This window comes from Quercus suber, unplaced genomic scaffold (genome assembly GCF_002906115.3).
Source record: "Quercus suber isolate HL8 unplaced genomic scaffold, Cork oak 2.0 scaffold_932, whole genome shotgun sequence".
Taxonomy (NCBI): Eukaryota; Viridiplantae; Streptophyta; class Magnoliopsida; order Fagales; family Fagaceae; genus Quercus; species Quercus suber.
Window position 1 is genome coordinate 134,165 of NW_027070355.1, and position 4,642 is coordinate 138,806.

Consider the following 4,642-nt stretch of genomic DNA (forward strand, 5'->3'; position numbering starts at 1 on the left):
AAAAAAAAAAAAAAAAACCTTCTCTCGCCCAGTGCCTCCCTCTTCTCCCTCTCAACTAAAACAAACCCTCTCCCTCTCTTTTTCTTTGACCTTCTAAAGGTATAAGGAAGCACGAAATCTCTAAAAGTTGAAATTTTGTTTTGGATTTGTGATGTAGTTGTGATTTTGGTGGTTGGGGGTTGTAGTTGTGGGTGATGGTGACAATGGCAATGTAAGAGGTGCAAGTTTGTTGAGAGAGAGAGAGAGAGAGAAAATAACAAAGAAAGAATATTTAAATGAAGTGGTAAAAAATTAGTTGAACTTTTAGTGAGGTGTTAAAATAGATAAAATAACTTTTTAAGTTATTGAAAGCTAAATTGTTACTACCACCGATGAAAATGCTAGGAAAAAGCTAAAATGAAAGTACATGGATAATTGTTTTTATTAAACTTTTTCTAAGAGGCCATTTAGGATATTAGTTTTTAGAGACTACTGAGCTAGCTAGTTAATTCCTTTCTGTGAGAAGGGTGGATTTCTTACTTTTTGGGAGACCTAACTCTTAATTTTTGTGTCAATTTTGTGGGGGGAGTGTGGACCATGGCCCCAAGCCCACGTTTGGTTTTGTCGCGTATAGTATATAATAGAGAGTATATTAATACTAGACTAAGGGTCCATTTGAGATCTGCCTATTTTGTTAAAATTGAAATTTTTTTTGCTGAAAGTACTGTAAATAAAGGTAAAAGTTAGCTGAAATAGTACAGTATGACCTATGAATAGTACCAAAAAGTGCAGCGAGACTTATAAATAGTAGCGAAATAAGCTGAATAGTAAAATAAGTTGGCAAAAATATTCTTTGCCAAACGGACACTAAATTGTAATTTACCCTCTCAAAGTTTAAGGTAAATTTGATTTTGTCTTTTAAATATATCATGACTATGTACCGTCAATTACTTGGTAATACTTTTATATCTATATATATATATATATAACCAAATGTTAGAGAAAATTCAATTAGAATCAAAATTGAATTTTTCTTTTGTTAGCTTTCCATAAAAATTAAATTGTTTAGATTTTTGTTGTTATTTTTTTTTTCTAAATTAATGAGCATATTTTTTTATATTGTTTCTATTAATCTATTCAGATATTTTATATGCAAAGATCTTGAATCTTAAAATTATAATTGAGTTGAATGATCTTATGCACCTATAGCCATTTAATTTATAGAAACTATTGGACCAATCTATTCTTTTTATTTTTTGTTGTATTTAGTAGAATTTCACATATAATGATTATGAATTGATATTGTATATGTAGTATCCAATAGTGATTTTCAAAATTATATACATAATAGAAATGTAATGAGAAATTTGGTGTAACTAATATCATGAAAATTGTTAGGAAAAACCATTTTAGTATCTCTAAATGCCCTAGTCAAACTAATATCCTATATGTTTAATAACCGAAGCTATCATCAACAACACCACTTTAATTTATCATCCATGTGCATAAACACGAGTTACATACTAATAGTATATAATGGAAAGTACAATAATATTAGACTAAATTGTAATTTACACTCTGAAAGTAGGTAAATTTGATTTTTTCTTTTAAAGTTTCAAATATGTATTCTTAACTTTATATATCATTTGGATTTAAAACATTCTATCCATGCATCGGGATGAGATGTCTATTAAATGCTACTTTAACTCAAAATAACATAGTTTTATGAATCTAGATTTTGAAATTTTAAAGGGAAAAATAAAAAATGATTTCAAACCTTAAGGGTGTAAATTACAATTTGGTTGGCACCTAATGGACACCTCATAACATCACATTAACAAAAAGACTTAAATTGAAACAATTCATAACATTTGAATTACGTACGCATCTAAAATTTAAAATTCTAACTTTCTGAGGAACAAAATCAAAAAAAATTTCCAAGCATCCAAATTGCAATTTAGTCGTAATTGAACCCAATAATATGCTTATAGGCATCAAATTGTTCATATAATACATATTCATTTTTTTATAAAATTTTTTAACCTTTGTATTGTGATAGACTCAAGTGACCTGAGTAGTAAGTGCACGTGAGAGAGAGTGAAATTTTCTACGTAAATTTTGATGAATCTATCATAATTGCTTCAAAAATTAATCAATTAAAGAACAAAATTTAGCATTCACGTTTTTCTTGCTCCTTTAAAGTAAGAACTAAAGAAGAACAAAAAGAAAGCAAAAGCTCGGCAAGTGGAGGCGAGGGACCCGCCAAGTCTACAAATTAATTTGTTAAATCTAAAAGAGTTCACTGAATGAGTTTTTGATGTCTTTATTTCCTTCCTTCATGTACATTAAAAATGGTCAAAAACAAAAAGAGATTAGGTACACTTATTAGTGGTTGAGTTAAAATTTATTTTTGATGACTTGCACTTGACCATCTTTCCCTTTCCGAAGCCACTTTTTTTTTGAATGAAAGAAAATATATTATTGAAAAAGGCAAAAGGCGCAAAAACAAAGGAGGGAAGAGGCAGGGAGTCCTCAGCGATAGGTTTTACAAAAGATGGGGGCCCATGAATTTTCTAAATTCCAACTGGATAAGGAGTGAGCTGCATTATTGGCTTCTCTATTGATTTCCCTAGCATCAGCCACAAAATTCAGTAACTTCCACTGTGTTGCATACAGTTCTTATATAGAGTCTCCTTCTTTAGTGAAGGTGCAGACTTCTCTCCACTCTCCACTCTCCACCACCTTTGTTTACTTGTTACATGCAAAAATGGCTTACAATTGGTCTGTACTACTCTTGACAACGGCTCTGATCACACTAGTGTTTGTGAATTGTGAGGAGTCTTCTGTGAAGCCATCATACGAAACAGATGCGTGTCCTGGCTGCAGTACCCTTAAAAGAAGATGCTGTGGCGGGGCCATTTCTAACTACTTCCGGGGCTCACAGTTTGAGAACATTTTCTCAAACCGTAACTCACTTGAGGTTGATGCTCATGAAGTGGGCTTCTGGGACTACCAGTCCTTTATCACTGCCTCTGCTGATTACCAGCCTTATGGCTTTGGAACCACCTACAGGAAACTCCTGGGAATGAAGGAACTTGCAGCTTTTCTGGCCCATGTTGCTACCAAAACATCCTGTAAGTTATAACAATATTGCGAATATATTTAATTTCACAACTTGTTGAAACAATGTTGTGGATTATTCAATTTCACAACTTGTTGAAGTGGTCGACTGTAAATGGTAAAAAAAAAAAAAAAAGAGTTTAGGTAAAAAGTTCTAGGTAGAGCTAATCACCACTCAGGCCGTCTACTTTAGTTTGACGTGAAATTGGATGTGTCCTTAGATTTATTGTGTGAGATAAGAATTTCTGTTTTGATTTATGCTTGATGACTTATTTTGTGTCTAGGTTTGAGTTCATAGGCTTTACATAGATTTGAAAGTTTCAAGTTTTTGTAGAAATTAAGTATGTACTTAATTTGTTTGAGGACTTCATTTTATTGTATATTAGGCCTATGGTGACTGTTTGCATTGGATTGTTTCAAATTGAATAAATCTTAAGAAAATATGATAATTTTTTTTTAATCTCTCTTTGCTAATTAACTTTAGGACAAAATTTATCTACAAAATTGATTGTAGCCTAAAATTACAACTTTACCGAATAAAATAAATATTACTACATATTTTAAAAATCTAACCATTGAATTGCATGTTCTTTACGCTCTTAATACACATGTCAAATTTTATGTTAATTTGATATTATTTACTATATGATCCATAAGCTTATATTTTATGCATAATTTTAAAATACAAAAATTTGCAATTTAAACAATTTATTAATGACATAGTTATTAATCTTTAATTTTTTTTGAAAATATTGCAAGTATGAAGAATATAAGAAGAAGATTTCATCCAATGGTGAATTTGTCAAAATTCAATAAAGTTATTGTGGGGACTCAATTTGGCTTGACCCTGAGTGATGGGTTTACAGCCCAATAAGCCCAAACAATAAATTTATAGAGAGTGGGGTGAAAGGTTTAGGTGCTGACCGTCGATCACCAAGTAGGAATTTTCTTACAACGAAGAAAAGGGCTAAGAGTTTTTCTCTCAAGGGGGGAGATGCTCCTCGGCCCGTGGCCGAGGAGGCCTTATCGTTCTCTTTTTTCTTCCCCCCTTCTCTTCACTTTACTAACTTTTCTTTTATAGTTTTCATCTTCCTATCCCCTCTCTCCATCTGTTGATCATCTATTTGCCTTCTTATCTGGCCATCCGTCCCATCAGAGGCCTTATCGGTATTCAAGTGGTTCACTCTGATCAACGTTATCCTGCCAAGGGGTTACCTCCCCATTAATGCGGCCAGGGGGAGTTAGTTGAATGCATTAAATGTGAGAATGACAGCTTACTTTGGGGTTAGTCTCTCTCTCTAAAATCCCCCTCGTCAGGCCGAGGATGAGGTGGTCCTCGGTGTGGATTGGGAAAAGAGGCTTCCCCTAAGTTAGCCTAGCAACACTAACAAAAAATGGCATATGCTCCTCGGCCTGGGCCTTGGGCCTGTTTCGTGATGGGCCGAGGCTGTGAGGCTCACAGGCCCCACAATAGCCCCTCAAAACCCTGCTGCACGTTCCTTGGGACGGGGAGGAGGGTTTTGATACTCGCGGGTACACGGAC

At 33.6% G+C, this 4,642-nt stretch overlaps 1 pseudogene; it reads left to right on the forward strand.

Moving 5' to 3' along the window:
* The first annotated feature begins 2,525 nt into the window (after positions 1-2,525).
* The window catches only part of LOC111992056 (chitinase-like protein 2), a 10,790-nt pseudogene continuing 8,673 nt past the window's right edge, over positions 2,526-4,642 (forward strand).